We start from the raw sequence: 18,358 nt of genomic DNA, 5'->3' as shown, positions 1-18,358 counted from the left end.
AAACATTAAACATCAATAAGTATTTCATGAGAAATACTGAAAACTAAGTCTGCATAACATTACCTTTTAGTAGCAGTAGGGGGAGTTGTAAAAATGCGAGAGTAAGCGAGACTGGAAGAACATTAAAAAAGAATGACAACCATTTATTGTTTTGATATTCAAGTTATATGATCTACCTATAAAAGGAGTACCACATAACATTGGCAAAAGTTTGAATACCAAAGATGCATCACCCTAAACAAATAATCAATGAATGAGTTGTTGTTTAGTTTTACATTTGTATATTAGGCATTCATCAACAAAATATGTTTGCTCTGTTTGTATACTTGCTTTGTATATCTGAGCATAGAAAATGCCTCACAAAAATGCTGCCCGACTTTCTATTCAGAGCAAAACAAATCAATAAATAATAAAAATGAGTTTGCAGCTTTATAGTTCATAGCTCACAGTAACACTAGCTTATTAGTCCCATGAAATCAATAACATTTTTGCCTGGCAGTATCCCAAAGGTTTTAGAATGAAAACAAAAACTACAGGTAATATTTTGAAAAAGTTCAATGTTTGCAAAGTGCTTGCATCTCCTCGCTCCAAGGCTTTGTAACTATATGTTCACTTTCCAAAAATTAACACTTTTTCATTCTTCAAGAGGTTGGAGTCATTGCCCATTTGTTTGTGATTTTCCTGCACGTAAACCAATGAATAAATGTAAAAGGAAATGATTTGTAAGCAGTAAAACTAATTGTAATCTGCTACTGCAATACATTTAGAGACTAATTTAAGAAAAGTGGTGCTGCATCCAATGCAACGCCACTTTTCATGTGCTCCCTTTCAAAATGTTGGTGCTAATCCTGCACAGTACAAAAGGGCCCAATGAAGGCAATGGTGTGCCCCCTTTTAATGCCTGCTCTTTTTTGGCAGTATTTTCACTTATTTTTGTAAATAAATCATATCTTCACTCACCTTATTTTGTCATTCTGGTAATATCTTGGTTATTATATTTTCTCTCTTTCTATAAATTGGAATGAGATTTTTATTGTGCTGTATTTTTGATTTTTTTAATTTGTTTGGTACTTCTAAATGTTTTGTGCTTTTTCTCCAAACTAAGCCTGTCAGCTGTGCCATAGCCATCATGGTTGAGCTCAGATTTAAATTATTGAGACCTTTGACTAGATCTGGCAAGAGTGTAACTTTATTAATTGGGGTGAACGCTAATCCACCCCAATAAAATAAATCACTTTCTCAAAAGGGTTATTGCACCCCATTTCCACACATCTTCCTTCTTGCATACAATGTGCATGGTACACATTTTGTCAGGTATAATCTAACGAAATTTGCAAAGACAAAATTTGTAGGTACGTAGAACTACCACGCTGTCCCCATTTAAAAAGTTAAGTGTCACCTGTGGACGGCAGCACTTATGCTTAAGCGGATGGCACGATGAATGCTGCAGTCCACACTGTACAATATGCTAGTGACTTATAAATAAGTTAACTATGCCAATTAAGAGTATAGCCAATTTCAATATGTTTTAGGGGTCAGCACATGCACTGGTGCCTGGTTAGGAGTGTCCCAGCACACAGGGACAAGAAGCATCTGTCCACAAAAAAGTGGGTTGCCATGCAAAGAGAGTCACTTTTTCACAGGTACCAATGAAAGTTGGTATGAATGTGGGCAAGCACTGGTTGTAGATGTTGGCAAAAGACAATAATTACAGCCCTTCAGATAACAAACACATTTACGGGCACCAACAATAGTCAACATGAATTTGTTGAAGCATTAATTGTGGTATGGTGTGGCTAGCAGAGTCCCACTGCACTTTCAAAAAAACAGCAGCATCAGTCCAAAAATAGTGTGATAGATCATGCAAAATGAGGCATTTTCCTACATGGCCCTACTCCAGATGAAAAAAGATGACCAACCATTTCCTTGGCAGTTTTCATCATCCAAGTGGAGGAAACTGTAGAGGCCATGGTCAGTCCCAGGTCTGTGCTCCACTGTAGAGTCCATATCCTAAGGGGGCAGAGCCAAGCCACAGAGAAAGATGGCCAGATCAAGTGAAGATCAGGCAGCCTGATGGGTGGTACACAACTTAATCAACACTCACAGGGCACAGCTCAAAATCATCCTCATAGAATTAAGGAATTTATCCACCTTTCCAGACAGAGCCACTAAAGGGTGAAACGAAATCACTAGCAATGCTGTGAAATTATCCCATAAGTGAAGCTTTACTCCCATACTCCCTTGAGCACCATAGCTCCAAGACCAGCAGTGGGTGGTGCTGACTAACACTTCCCCTGCAATATCTAATGTGATCCCTGATCATTACTGACAGGAGAATAGCCTCCTTCCTCCTCTGCTTCTGCTTTTAAACATAGTCCCAATACTGTGAAGCTGAGGGTTACACAGATTCTTCATTTGTACTGTTCCCAGTAGGCCACAGGGGCCGCAACTACAATAGGGCCTGATTGCATCTATGGATGACCCCACTTTACTGTACCTGCAGTGTCACAGTACAAAACGTCCACCTCTGCCTTCAGACGACATAACCCATGGCTGTAATACTACACTGTGGTGGACAGAATGTCCATTGCCAGGGGCGGCTCCTTTGCTATGGTGAAGGAGCACCATCCCCCTGGCTGAGCAAGCAGCAGAAAAATAAAACCATTGTTGTTTCATTTTTCTGCTTCTGGCTCAGTCCGTAGTGCAGGCAGGGGCGGGGCGGGGAGGGGCTGGGCCACGGGAAGTTGGAGGGGGAGAAAGAGAGAGTGTACCTAAGTGTGCATGTGTGCTTGGCCGGCCTGAGACAGCTGGTCAAACACACATGTGCACTTAGGTTTCTCCAGCCCGGCTGTGTACACAGCCAGCTGGAAAAACTGCACAAACCAGAGGACGGTGTCTAAGCAGCAATCTAAGTAGCTCAGGCCAATACTGGTACTGCTCTCATTCTAGGGTTAGCATGAAAGCAGTGCCAGAATTGCTGTGGAGCCTGTGCTGCAGTCTCAGTAAATGCTGGAACACCACATCGAGGGAACAGGAGTAAGACAGCAGGAGATGGCGGTAAGGTAAGTTAATTTTTTTATTTGTTTTCCCCCTCTGAAACCTCATGCCCTCCCCTTCAGATTTGCAGCAGCCATTGCAGCCCCTTGCTAGTCCTACTACCTCATTAGTCTGCAGCTTACAATAGAGGGCGTTGCTCCAAAACCTCGAATACTCCACACTACAGGAAGTCTCTAGAGACTATATTAAAAGAAATCACAGGAGGTGGGGACTATACTGGGCTCCGTGGAATCCTCTTTTACAAATATGGCGGCCGAACTGTTAACAACAGACCTCAGAAATCTCAAGAGATTAGAGGAGATGGAGATCAGGATAATGCAGAGTAAAATGCATATGGAACAGGCTGGGATCTGGTGCCTATGACAAAAGGTAACTGACTTTGAAAAAAGTGCACAGTGCGACAGCAGCAGACTTTGCAGAGTTCCAGAAAAACTGGAGAAAGATGACTTAAAAGGTTTTCTGACTGAATTGCTGCAACATCTCACAGGTCTGTCTTTCACCCCCTGGGTTATAGCTTCAGGAGGGTGTTTGAAATGGCATACCACTCCTAACTAAGGCTCTCATTGTAAACACGGTGGTAAACACCGCACCGCTGGCGGCGGTGGCAAAAAACGCCAACAGGAGTGCGGTCCGGACCACCAAATAATGAACCAACTGAAACACAGGCATCCCGAAAACCACCAACCGCGAGCAGAGGAGCGCCGACAACAACGGCAGAGCCCACCCACAGGCCGACGGAAAGGCCCTACATGCCCATCAAATAATGAACCACTAGACCACCGTCAGTTACGGGGCGGGAACCACGCAAAGCCAGGCGGAACCTAACTAAATATAAGGAAACACTCACCGGAGGCTAATACAACACGTTGAAGCAGACATGGATAGAGAGCTGCAGATCATGCCAGCCCTTCTCCTTGCCATATACCTCCACGACTGACACTGCCGACGAAGACGACGACGGTAAATACCGCAACCTATGAAACAAGGCAAGAAAGGGCCCAGTTATAGACCCACCCAACCCTCCCTCCCTGGAACGCTCCCACAACCCTTCACAGCAGCACAACCCATACACCCCACAGCAAGAGGTACTTACCCAACACAAGGCAAATCCAACCTGTCCAAAGTACATACATGTGCCCCACACCCACAAACAATGAAACGAGAGACCAGGGATCCAGAGTATGCCGCCAAAAACACAGGCCACACATTAACTTTTTATTGTGCTCACTGAGCAAACAAAGTGGATATAAGGCCAATGGCCAGTCCGTCAAGACACCAGTCCGATGGGCCACAACGGCCCCAACGTGACTCCCACAAGTGCTACGGTACTCCAACTCATAGGGGAAACAATGGGGCATCCAGGCACCTCAGGGAACAGGGACAGGGGGTGGTGGGGTGGGGATTTACGACGGGGTGGGGCTTAGATTTACGTTCGGAAGATGGAGGGGGTTTGGCCTTGGAAGGTGGGGGAGTGTGCTTGGACCGGGTGGAGGCAGATGGAATAGGCTCAGCATGGGGCTTCTTCCTCTCTGGGGAAGGAGCACAGGAATGAGAAGGGCGTGGGTGGGCTGTGATGTGGAAGGAGTAGATAGGGCAAGGAGGTGTGCACGTTTAGGGACGAGACGGGGTGGGCCAGTGGGTTGGAATAGGTCAGCACGGGAGAGGAAAAGTTTCTTTGGTGCAATTGAGTTGGGCCTGGAGGAAGGTGTGGGAGTGGAGGTAGAGGGAGTGGTCGTAAGTGGTGTAGGTATGCATGATGTGGGTGCAGGTGACTGAACAGTATGCTATGTGTGATGGGTGGGTGTTTTGGTGTGTTTGAGTGTCTTGGGAGGAGGGGGGGTGGACACAGTGGGACAAGACAGGCTGCCAGTGTGAATGTATGTTGTGTGGGTGTCTGCAAGTCTGGTGAGTGTGCTGCATGTGTCAACTAAAGTAGTTGTGGTGAGTGCAGGTGTGGTGCCTGGGGTGCATGTATGGATGTGTGCTATTGTGGTGTCTGCAGGAATAGGCTCAGCAACAGTGAATGAAGGTGCAGTGCCTGGGGGTGTGTATGTAGAGGGGACAGACAGGGAGGCGGAACAGGTGGGCACACTGGGGGAAGTGGATGTTGTTGTGTGTGCATGTGCACATTGGCTGAATGAATGCTTGTGGTGGGAGGTGTGGTGCTTGTGTTTTGAAGTGTGCTTCTTGTGTGTTGAGGTGTGTGCCTGCATGTCAGATTGTGTGCTTTGGACAGGTGAAGGGGGTGGGGTGCTGAAAGTGGTAGAGGAGGTTGGAGGGGGACGGAATGACCAGGGACACTGGATGCCATCCAAGAGGAGGTCAGAGCCTTAAAAGATCTCTGTAGGCCAGACACGGCACCGTGAATGCCATCCAGATAGGCATTGGTCTGCTGCATCTATGATGCTAGCCCCTGGATGGCATTTACGATGGTTGTCTGCCCTACAGATATGGTTCTCAGGAGGTCAATAGCCTCCTCCGTGAGGGCAGCAGGGCTGACTGGGGCAGGAGAAGAGGTGCCTGGGGTGAAGGAGACGCCCACCCTTCTGACTGAGCAGGCACAGGCAACTCGGTGGGGAGCAAATGAGAGGGTGGTGATAGTATGGTGGTGTGGGCCCACTAGGGTCCACCACCGCCAAGGAGCTCCCATCGGAGGAGGCATCAGAGTCACTCCAGTGGTAGTTGCCTCCCCTTTGGTACTCGTCTCGCCCTCCAGCCCACTGGTCCCCTTAGCGTTGGACAACTCTGCCTCCGAGGATCAGTGGGCTGCTGCATCCCCACTCGCCGGTGCCTCAGCTCCCTCGCCAGATGATGCTGATGTACACAGACAACACAAGAGAACAGGGATGGGGAGACAAAACAGGAGAGACACTTGTAAATAGCTGAAGAGATTTAACATAGTGGTTCATACATACACCCACCCAGAAGACCCTCCTACAGGCAGCACCTACCGTTATACCCATGGCTATGCCCCTAAATAGTGGCCAGAACCCTGCCCTACAGCCATTCCCCAAGTAACTTAAGGACCCGGCGTGTAGTAGACCTGACAAAAACACCCATATTCCCCACTGGGGCCATAATGTAGATGGACATCAGTCAGAGACCCTGCAACTAAGCAGCATAAGTCAGAATGCACACACACACACACACATCCATCAAGGGACAAATAAATGGGATGTGTACTCACCCCCTTGTGACTGGTGTCTAGCCTTCAAGCGCCCATCCATGTCTGGGTACGCCACCACCAGGATGAGTTGCATAAGGGGGGTTAGTGTCCGACCGGCACCCCCTCGCCTTTGGGAGGACTTCCCCAGCTGGGCCTCGCAGATTTTTCGTGCCCAGTGCCGCATTTCCTCCCACCTCTTCCTGCAGTGGTTGCTCCGCCAGTTGTAGACCCCCAGGGTCCGCACCTCCTTGGCGATTGCATGCCAAAGTGCCCTCTTCTGGTGGACGCTTACCGAAAAGGGACACACATAAATGTAACACAGAGATCAGGCACTGGTCAATCATATACAGCTGGCTATACGTCCACTATGGGACGGACAGCACAAACCAACAAACAGCACATACACACGCAGCATGTCAGGAACCCTGGCCCATCCAGTGTCAGATATGCACACATGTATGCAGCCAATACCAACCATTACACACATCCATGGCACATCCATGGCCCCCAATCCTCCTACTCACCTGTACCTCTGGCCGTCCGTAGAGCTTGGCATACAGGGTCAGGACCCCATCCATGAACCTCTCCAATTCCTCTTGGGTGAATGCCAGTGCCCTTTCCCCTGAAACACATGCCACTTCCATGACTGGAGGCAGAACACAGCAGTACACTCAGTGGAGTACCTGCTTGCATGAGATCAGGGAGTCAAGTGAAGTTGGGGTGATGACTTCGCGTACGCACCGCCACCACCGGCGGCGATCATGATACGTTAGGATTCCCCATTGACATCCATGTTAACCAATGAATTGGTGCACAGTGATAAACACCTCCTTATGCTAGTACGTCAACCGCTAGTGGTATGAGGTCACTTCCACGACGACAGTAGTGGATTACATGGGGACATACATTTTGGCAGACACTGGGCATTTTTAAAACTCACATCTGCACAATGCAGGCCCATTGTTCCCCAAACAACCATAGGAATGTGGCAATTAACTTTATTGTACGTGACAAGCCCTGATCTATCATTGTGGTCAAGTTGCTGTTATGTCAAACACACTATGTATTTGTGTCGACGACAATCATGCCAGCAGTGCTCAATGACTGACAATGTGTGCCGATGTATGTGTGTTCCTCACAGGTGTTTTCAACTCCTCCTAGGTACAGACTCTTGTGGCAAGGAAGGGCCCCATCGGTGTACAGACCACTTGTGGATTTGTGGACCATGGTGAAGCGTCACATCATTATCAATCACAGACTCACTTGTGCAACTATTCTTGAACTTTGTTCATTCCTGGATCCTGCACTGACTCCAGCAAATCGTAATCAGCATGCCATCCCTACTAGCATACCAGGATCCCAGTGACACTTATCAAACACACTGACAGCATAGGGTTTCCACTATGAGGACTGAGCATTGGCTAGCAGGATCCCAGTGAGACAGTAAAAACACCCTGAAATATACTCACAAACAGGCCGAATGTGGGGGTACAAGGCTAGAAAGAGGCTACCTTCCTACACAACCCCCACAAATGAAGGACAATAAGGCTAACCTTGGCCAGTTGAGTCTTTAGTGTCTAAGTGGTGATAAGTGGAGAGTAGCTCTGCAATAGATTGGTTACTCCCTTTATCATCCACTATATAGTTACTTCCCTGTGGGGATGTGAACCACCCTGTTTGAAGTTTTGTAGCTAGCCAACAATGTGAAGTTATATTCTCCGAGTTCCTATTAGTATGTTTTAGTTTAGAGCAGTGGGAATAGTCCACTGGACCTATATCAAGTGATGAAAATGCCAGACAGGGATGCTGTCTCAATAAAGCCGTAGCTGGGCAAAAACTTTGTCCATATGGCTGTTAGAGAGAACTTGGTTGCTGTTTCTCTTGAGTTTGAGCAGGGCAGGGCTGCTGTCCTATAAGCTCCACACTAGGGCAGGGTTGCTGTCCTAGGTGTTGTGAGGCAGTGCAGGTTTGCTGCACTAAAGTTTCTCTGGGAGGGCTGGAGGGATGCTCCATGTCAACTAAAATGGTGCACTTTTTCTCACCAATATTAGTTATCCCACAGAGAGGTACTTCTACCTCAGGGAGTACAGCTGTGTTAGCGGATGATTCACTTGGTACAGGTGCCACCCCAGGTGAGGTTTCTCCTACCACAGGAATGGTATCCTGAATGGCAAGTTAGGTAGGGGATACTTTTACCTGTTGTTGGAGAAGGATCCTGAGTTTTTAGGCCTTTTTCTCTCCTTTGCTTTTTTATTTCTGCTGAAACGAGAGGAAGCAAATCCTCAGGGATACCCAGCATGGCTGCATGGGTATTAAACTCTACTTCAGCCCAACCTGAGGCCTCTAGGTCATTACTTAAGAGACAGTCTACAGGTAAGCTAGGTGATACTACCACCTGCTTAGGGCCAGTAACTCCACCCCAACTAAACTGAATTATAGCTAAGGGAAGGAACTTAGTGGAGTTATGGACATCAATAATTGTGTACTGTTGTCTAATGATGTGTTGTGCAGGAGACACTAGGGGGCATATTTATACTCTAAAATTTTGACGCACATTTAGCGCAAACCTTGCCCCGTATTTAAACTTTGACGCCCGAGCCCGCGTATGTCAAAATCCCGCCGTGTGCATCATTTTTTTAATGCAGCAACCTGCCTTAGGTAGGCGTTCCCGTCCAAAAAATGACTTAAACGGCTGTGCGTAGTATTTATGCTTTCGGCCAAAAATGCTGCACGGCCGGGAGGCGGAGCCGGAAAATGTCGCACGGCCTGATTTGCGTAAAAAATTAACCCCTGGGTCAGGGCAGGCGTTAAAATGGGGCAAACACACCTGTATTTAATCAGAACACACAGAAGCAACAGCAGAGCAGCAGAGCAGCAAAAGGGAGACATGGAGGTGCTTCTCATCCAGCGTGCACGCAGACGCAGAGCCCAGGAACAACAACAGCAGCTCCCACAACACCAGCAGGGACCCCAAAGGCAGCGCAGAAGGCAGGAGAGGATATTCCGCAGCAGAACAACCCTTCATGGCCTCAGGGAACATGACATTATCCAGAGGTACAGGTTGAACTGGCAGGCCATTCAGCAGCTGCTGCGCAACTGTGAGAAACTGGGGCTGATTGCAGAGGCCCCCTAACTTTTTGCCCCCATTTTCCACTTTATGCTGGTGTTTTCCTGACTCTGATGGTGCCCTGGGTACTGCTAACCAGTCCCAGGGCCTGTGCTCTGTGTAAAATGGATATGCAAATTAGGCTAATTATAATTGGCTAAATTAACCTACCTATAAGTCCCTAGTATATGGTAGGGCATGTAGGTTTAGGGACCACAGCATAGGTGGTGCACACCTAGGTGCATTGCTGAGGTGCCCAGTGTCATTTTAAAAGCAAGCCTGCCTTGCTGGCTGCTTTTAAATTAAAGTTATATGCAAATTCGACTTTGAATTAAAGGTACTTCCAAAGTCTTAAATTACCTTATTTTTACATATAAGTCACCCCTAAGGTGTGCCCTATGTGCCCCTAGGGCTGGGTGCCATGTAACTATAAGCAGGGACTTTATAAAAATAGATTTATAAGCCCTGGTGAGGTAAAAACAGCCAAATTCGTTTTTCTCTCATTGAAGTAAATGGCCTTCATAGGCTAGAATGGGCAGACTTTATTTTAAATTTTAAAGTCTCCTTAAATGTTACATACCAAGAATTTGGTATCTAATTGATTGTTATAATAAATCCCACAACTTCCAGTTGTTGGATTTAATATAACTAGTGCAGGTAAAAAGTTTAGACTTTACCTAAAAAGTTGCCAATCTCAGCTCTGCATTGTTTTTGCTGCTGTGCTCTGATTGGCCAGCCTGCAGCAGCTTCTGCCAGGCTACTTTAATGAGGTGTGAAGTGGCCTGACTTCACACAAAGGAATGTGATTGGGGGAGAGAATCTCCCCTCAGCAGATGGGGAAGCAGGAAGGGGGAGGGCTGCCAAACTGGTCTTCAAAGGCAGAGAAGGACATCTGGAGCACCCAGCAACACCCCCACATCCTGCAACCCCAGACAGCTAGGTGCCCCCTTGATTAGATTAGGAGAGGGCAGGAGAGGGGTGTGTTTATGATTTTTAGCCACACCAGTGGGTGGGCTCAGCCAGATCTCTCCTCCAAAAATCAGATTCATCCATTTTGGATTTTTAGAGACTATTGCCTTCTGGGATGGATTTTTGCCACACTTCCCAGGAAGTGGTCATCACAGGGGGACGACCCTGTCCCTGATTGGAGGACCAGGGCCCCCCTGCTTTTCACCCAGGAGCAAGGATAAAACTGGCAGACCTGCACCCACGCCTCAGATCCCCACCAAATTTCAAGAAGAAAGAACTACAAGGAGAAGAAGGACTGCCCTGCTGGATCCCTGGCCTGCACCTGGACCCTGCACTCAGAAAGACTGCACCAGCTGCACACTTGGGCTTCACCACAAGAAGGACTTTGCCTGGCTTCCACTGGTTCAAGGAGGGACTCCCTGTTTGCTACAGGTGAAAAATTGCTAACCAGAGTCCCCTGCACCAACTCCTGAAAAAGTGACCAGCTGACCACTGCCCAGTGGCCAAAAAGGAGTTTGCACCAGGTGCACTCTGGGAGTTGAAGTCCGCACTTCCCAGGGACCATCACAGAACTTCTGGACCCTTGGGGTGAGCTGTGGACCCCAAAAGAACCTTAAAAGAACATCTGGGTGAAGCCCCAGAAGTTTGGAAAAGATTGGAGAAATTTTAGAAAAAAGCTCCATAAAGTGACCGACCCGACGCGGAAATTCTAGCCGGCTTGCCTCAACCGCGACCCGGCCTGACTTCGTGGTTCGTCCCGGTAAAGAAAAACATCCGAAAAAGAGACTAAGGCCCTCATTCTGACCTTGGCGGGCGGCGGAGGCCGCCCGCAAAAGTCCCGCCGTCAGGTTACCGTTCCGCGGTCGAAAGACCGCGGCGGTAATTCTGACTTTCCCGCTGGGCTGGCGGGCGGTCGCCTTCAGACCGCCAGCCAGCCCAGCGGGAAAGAGGCTTCCACGATGAAGCCGGCTCGGAATCGAGCCGGCGGAGTGGAAGCTGTGCGACGGGTGCAGTTGCACCCGTCGCGTATTTCACTGTCTGCGCAGCAGACAGTGAAATATATGTAGGGGCCCTCTTACGGGGGCCCCTGCAATGCCCATGCCAGTGGCATGGGCACTGCAGGGGCCCCCAGGGGCCCCGCGACCCCCCCTACCGCCATCCGGATCTCGGCGGTCCGACCGCCGGGATCTGGATGGCGGTAGGGGGGGTCGGAATCCCCGCGGCGGTGCAGCAAGCTGCGCCGCCGCGGAGGATTCAATGGGGCCGTGGTACACTGGCGGGACCCCGCCAGTGGTGCCGGTCCGACCGCGGCTTTACCGCCGCGGTCGGAATCCCCATTGGAGCACCGCCGGCCTGTCGGCGGTGCTCCCGCGGTCCTCCGCCCTGGCGGTCAAAGACCGCCAGGGTCAGAATGACCACCTAAGTCCGAACGTAAAAAGTTGACCGGGACCTTCCAGCCATCGTATCCGAGAAGGGCTCCACGGACGTCGGATCAAGATCCAGGTTTACCCCGGTCGAAGGATTTTCATCTCGAAAAAACGACTAAGTCCGAAGGTAGAAATCACCACCGAGGAAACCGACTTCGCGTATCCGGACAAGGGCTCCAGGAGGTCGGATCCAACTGGCAGGTTCGTCCCGGTGAAGAAAAACTTCAAAATAAAGACTAAGTCAGAAGGTAACTTTTTAACCGAGGCTTCCCGCGACCTGTATCCGAGCAGGGCTCCATTGCGGTCGGCCTGAAAGTTTGACTTTGTCCCGGTCCTGGTGCAACCAGATGACCCGATTGGCGCTTTTTGTTTCTATGCGCTAGAAAATAATAATACTTTAAAAATTCATATCTCCGGTTCCCCTGAACCGATTTTAATCGTTTTTGTGTCATTTTAAAGATAAAAATATAAGCTATTTTTATAAATTGGTTTTGGATTTTTAAACTGTTTCCTGTGTTTTATTTAATTACTGTTTTGTGATATTTGAATGCTTTACACTTTGTCTCCTAAGTTAAGCCTTGACGCTCGATGCTAAGCTACCAAGGGTAGAGCTGGGATTAATTTACTGAGACCTAACTGTACTTTTGTGGAGGTTTGTGGCTTGTTGCTAGGTGTAGGTACCTACCTGCCCTACCAATAACCCATTTTCCAACATAATTGGAAGCAGCGACGGGATCCTGTACTTGTGTTCAATATCACGTTACAGTTTTAGGTAGAACAAATTTTAAAATCCTTTAAATTGTCCTAGTGCAAAAATTGTTTTTAATTTTTAAATTTGAATTAATTTCAATTATTGAATTTTTGTAATTTTTCTAAATTCTTGTTTCCAATTTTTGCAAAAAGTTTTTGTTGACACAAAACTAGGGAACCATGGAGCTTGATCTGGCTAGCCTACCCACACTGACAGTAGTCCAGCTTAGGGGGTTGTGTATTGAAAGAGGGTTGCCTGCAACCACTGATCTCAGGAAGCAAATCCTGATCAAATCCCTGACAGCATGGGCTGAGGCCCAAGAGGTAGACTCAGAGGAAGCTCCAGAGGGAGAAGTAAGGGAGGATGCTAGCTCTAACCACTCAGGGGAGGGAAGGCATCTGAGCCCAAGTGAGGAAGAGGAAGAACGGTCCTCAATGGATACAGTCACTAGGGGCAGACCCAAAGCTAGTGGTAGGAAGAGGGTCCTTTCAGGAGGGGAGAACCCATCCATCAGGGAAAGAGAGCTGGAAGCCCAGCTAGCCTACATAGCTTTGGAAGCAGAGAAGCTGGCCCTAGAAAAGAAAAAGTGGGCATACAAAGAAAAAAGAGATGGAAGCAGCGATAAGGAAGCTGAGGTGTCCATGGGTGGGGGAGTTTGCCCCAGATTACCCAAAGGGGTGGTCCCTACTTATGTAGAGGGGGATGACATAGATAAGTGGCTGGAGGCCTTTGAGAGGGCACTCCAAATGAGAAGGGTTAGGCCTCAATACTGGGGTTCCCTTTTGTGGGAGTTGGTCCCCAACTCAGGGAGGGATAGGCTTCTGACCTTAAGGGGGGAGGAGGCAGATTCATACCCTAGTATGAAAAGGTGCTTAACCAAGAAGTTTGGTCTGACCCCAGAGCAATATAGAATGAAGTTCAGGGACACCCAGAAGGTCAGTACCCAGTCTTGGGTTGACTTTGTAGACACCTCACTAAAAGCACTGGAGGGCTGGATTATTGGCAACAAAGTAAATACTTATGAGGGGTTATACAATCTGATCATGAGAGAGCACATCTTGACCAATTGTATCCAAGAAAGGTTACGCCAGCATCTAGTGGACTCTAAGCTGACCAACCCTAGAGAGCTAGGGGAGGCAGCTGATGAGTGGTTGAGAACCAGGGTGGTTGTCAAGTCCCAGGGGGGAGACTCCAAGAAGGGGGGGACAGGTCCCCAAAAACCTAAGGAGGGAGGTGGTAAGCCCACCACAGAGACTCCCTCTGTACCCCAGAACCCTAAGAAGGAGGAGAGTAAATCCCACTCCCAATCTGACATGCAGAGACAGGGAGACCCAGGGTTAAAAAAGCTCTTGGACAGTAGGGCTTGCTTTGACTGTCAGCAGACAGGTCACTTCAGAGGAGATGCAGCCTGTCCAAAGAAAGTGGTTAGCACTGGGCTGTCCAGTGTAGCCATAGAGGAGGATTCCTCAGATGATGAAGTCCTCCTAGCATTGTGCTGGGAGACAGGACCAGATGGTAAGCTGGTGATCCCTGAGGGTGGGAGTAGGCACTTCCACCACATTCAAGTGAATGGGATCCCTACCACTGGCCTGAGAGACACCTGTGCCAGTCACACTGTAGTGAGTGACCGGTTAGTGACCCCAGACATGTATGTCCCAGGAAAGACAAAGAAAGTCAGGATAGCCACAGGGGAGGTCACCTCCAAACCTGTAGCCATAGTGCCCCTAGAGAGGGAGGGTATCCTTGACTGGATTAGGGTGGTAGTCAGTGCTGACCTTCCCCTAGATTGTATCCTGGGCAATGACCTCCCAGAGGTGAGTCTGGTCACAGATGGGGTGGTCGCCCAGGGCGCCCCCCCAACCCAAAGTCCTGGGGAGTCAGTCCCTACAGTTAGGAGACAGGTGTCCCCAAGAAAAGGAAAGAAGAAAAGGAAGGGTAGGCCACTCTTAAAGAGAGTTCCAGGGAGCCAAAGGCCTTCTGCCCCAGTAAGGGGGGAGCCCAGAGTTGGCACTGGTGAGGCCTCACCTGACCCCAAGGAAGTCCTGAGTAGTCAGGCAGCTGTTCAGATGCAAGGTGTTGCCCCTGCACTGACAGAAGGGAGAGTGGAAGGAGGGTGTCTGCCACAGGAGGTGGTAGCCCCCCACTCTAGACAGCAAGAGGGGTGCCAGGACCCCAAAGATGCCCCTAAAGCAGCTCAGCCACCTGTCAGTGGAGAGCTTAGGGTGTGGTTCTGGGTACTGACAGCTGTCAGTAGCCTCTGCTGGGTGCTAGCCTTCCAGGCAGCACTGTACTTGGCCTGGGAGGCAGACCCCAAGGCCAATAGCAAAGTAGGCCCCCTGACCCTGTTGGTCATGGTGGGGTTGCTCAAGTGTTGGGTGACCTCTTTGGGTAAGCTAGGTCTTGCCCTTGCAAAGTTAGGAGTAGGGGAGGTGGGCACCTCACTACCCAAGTTGACAGAGAGAGAGGAGGAAGACCCCCCTAGAGGGAAGTTTCAGTTTGAGTTGGGTCCTTTTACTGTTGGGATGGCTTCACTACCCAGAGGGAGTGACCCTGACAGGAGGATATAAGGCAGAGTAGGCCCTGCAAAGGGACAGCCAGTTTTCTTCACTGTCTTCCTCGCCTAACAAGCCAGGAAGACTCTCCCAGGGTTGGGCTGAGTCTCCTGGGCGTGTGGGCTGGGGGGGGGGTTGTGTGAGAAACTGGGGCTGATTGCAGAGGCCCCCTAACTTTTTGCCCCCATTTTCCACTTTATGCTGGTGTTTTCCTGACTCTGATGGTGCCCTGGGTACTGCTAACCAGTCCCAGGGCCTGTGCTCTGTGTAAAATGGATATGCAAATTAGGCTAATTATAATTGGCTAAGTTAACCTACCTATAAGTCCCTAGTATATGGTAGGGCATGTAGGTTTAGGGACCACAGCATAGGTGGTGCACACCTAGGTGCATTGCTGAGGTGCCCAGTGTCATTTTAAAAGCAAGCCTGCCTTGCTGGCTGCTTTTAAATTAAAGTTATATGCAAATTCGACTTTGGAATTAAAGGTACTTCCAAAGTCTTAAATTACCTTATTTTTACATATAAGTCACCCCTAAGGTGTGCCCTATGTGCCCCTAGGGCTGGGTGCCATGTAACTATAAGCAGGGACTTTATAAAAATAGATTTATAAGCCCTGGTGAGGTAAAAACAGCCAAATTCGTTTTTCCCTCATTGAAGTAAATGGCCTTCATAGGCTAGAATGGGCAGACTTTATTTTAAATTTTAAAGTCTCCTTAAATGTTACATACCAAGAATTTGGTATCAAATTGATTGTTATAATAAATCCCACAACTTCCAGTTGTTGGATTTAATATAACTAGTGCAGGTAAAAAGTTTAGACTTTACCTAAAAAGTTGCCAATTTCAGCTCTGCATTGTTTTTGCTGCTGTGCTCTGATTGGCCAGCCTGCAGCAGCTTCTGCCAGGCTACTTTAATGAGGTGTGAAGTGGCCTGACTTCACACAAAGGAATGTGCTTGGGGGAGAGAATCTCCCCTCAGCAGATGGGGAAGCAGGAAGGGGGAGGGCTGCCAAACTGGTCTTCAAAGGCAGAGAAGGACATCTGGAGCACCCAGCAACACCCCCACATCCTGCAACCCCAGACAGCTAGGTGCCCCCTTGATTAGATTAGGAGAGGGCAGGAGAGGGGTGTGTTTATGATTTTTAGCCACACCAGTGGTTGGGCTCAGCCAGATCACTCCTCCAAAAATCAGATTCATCCATTTTGGATTTTTAGAGACTATTGCCTTCTGGGATGGATTTTTGCCACACTTCCCAGGAAGTGGTCATCACAGGGGGACGACCCTGTCCCTGATTGGAGGACCAGGGCCCCCCTGCTTTTCACCCAGGAGCAAGGATAAAACTGGCAGACCTGCACCCACGCCTCAGATCCCCACCAAATTTCAAGAAGAAAGAACTACAAGGAGAAGAAGGACTGCCCTGCTGGACCCCTGGCCTGCACCTGGACCCTGCACTCAGAAAGACTGCACCAGCTGCACACTTGGGCTTCACCACAAGAAGGACTTTGCCTGGCTTCCACTGGTTCAAGGAGGGACTCCCTGTTTGCTACAGGTGAAAAATTGCTAACCAGAGTCCCCTGCACCAACTCCTGAAAAAGTGACCAGCTGACCACTGCCCAGTGGCCAAAAAGGAGTTTGCGCCAGGTGCACTCTGGGAGTTGAAGTCCGCACTTCCCAGGGACCATCACAGAACTTCTGGACCCTTGGGGTGAGCTGTGGACCCCAAAAGAACCTTAAAAGAACATCTGGGTGAAGCCCCAGAAGTTTGGAAAAGATTGGAGAAATTTTAGAAAAAAGCTCCATAAAGTGACCGACCCGACGCGGAAATTCTAGCCGGCTTGCCTCAACCGCGACCCGGCCTGACTTCGTGGTTCGTCCCGGTAAAGAAAAACATCCGAAAAAGAGACTAAGTCCGAACGTAAAAAGTTGACCGGGACCTTCCAGCCATCGTATCCGAGAAGGGCTCCACGGACGTCGGATCAAGATCCAGGTTTACCCCGGTCGAAGGATTTTCATCTCGAAAAAACGACTAAGTCCGAAGGTAGAAATCACCACCGAGGAAACCGACTTCGCGTATCCGGACAAGGGCTCCAGGAGGTCGGATCCAACTGGCAGGTTCGTCCCGGTGAAGAAAAACTTCAAAATAAAGACTAAGTCAGAAGGTAACTTTTTAACCGAGGCTTCCCGCGACCTGTATCCGAGCAGGGCTCCATCGCGGTCGGCCTGAAAGTTTGACTTTGTCCCGGTCCTGGTGCAACCAGATGACCCGATTGGCGCTTTTTGTTTCTATGCGCTAGAAAATAATAATACTTTAAAAATTCATATCTCCGGTTCCCCTGAACCGATTTTAATTGTTTTTGTGTCATTTTAAAGATAAAAATATAAGCTATTTTTATAAATTGGTTTTGGATTTTTAAACTGTTTCCTGTGTTTTATTTAATTACTGTTTTGTGATATTTGAATGCTTTACACTTTGTCTCCTAAGTTAAGCCTTGACGCTCGATGCTAAGCTACCAAGGGTAGAGCTGGGATTAATTTACTGAGACCTAACTGTACTTTTGTGGAGGTTTGTGGCTTGTTGCTAGGTGTAGGTACCTACCTGCCCTACCAATAACCCATTTTCCAACAGCAACATTGAGCCACAGTTGGCACCCACCTTGCTGACACCCTGCACCATCCCAACAGAAACCAAGCTGCTTGCCATACTTCACATTCTGGAAAGTGGCTCTTTTCAAACAACTGGTGCCCTGGTTGCCGGAAAATCACAGCCATCATTCTCTGCCTTTTTGCCCAAAGTACTGGATGCCATCATTGGACTCACACCCTGCCACATCTGCTTCCCTAACACACTGCAGAAGCAGCAGGAAACAAAACAGGGGTTTTACCTCATTAGTGGCTTCCCATATGTCCTTGGTGCAATCGACTGCACACATGTACGTCTTGTGCCACCTGCTGCAACTGAACACCTCTACCGCAACAGGAAGCACACACATTCCATCAATATGCAGGCCATTGTCGATCAGCAAGGATTGATCACCAACATCGTGGCAAAATATCCTGGGAGTGTCCATGACTCCTTCATCTTCTGTCACAGCACCATCAATCAACACTTCCAGGATGGACGGTATGGCAATGGACTACTTGTTGGTAAGTACAGAAACCTACTGATATGCACACTGCACAGCAACCCTCTAGGACACACAACACGTACACCACAACAGCAACATGTCGACAGGAACACACTGAGGTCGTGACATCGCTAGCCATGTTTCATAGGTCACCATTGACCCTGTCACACATCTGAAATTAGTGTACAGTTTAATGTTAAGACGT

Source organism: Pleurodeles waltl, chromosome 3_1 (assembly GCF_031143425.1).
Source record: "Pleurodeles waltl isolate 20211129_DDA chromosome 3_1, aPleWal1.hap1.20221129, whole genome shotgun sequence".
Lineage (NCBI taxonomy): Eukaryota > Metazoa > Chordata > Amphibia > Caudata > Salamandridae > Pleurodeles > Pleurodeles waltl.
This window is presented reverse-complemented; position numbering follows the sequence as displayed.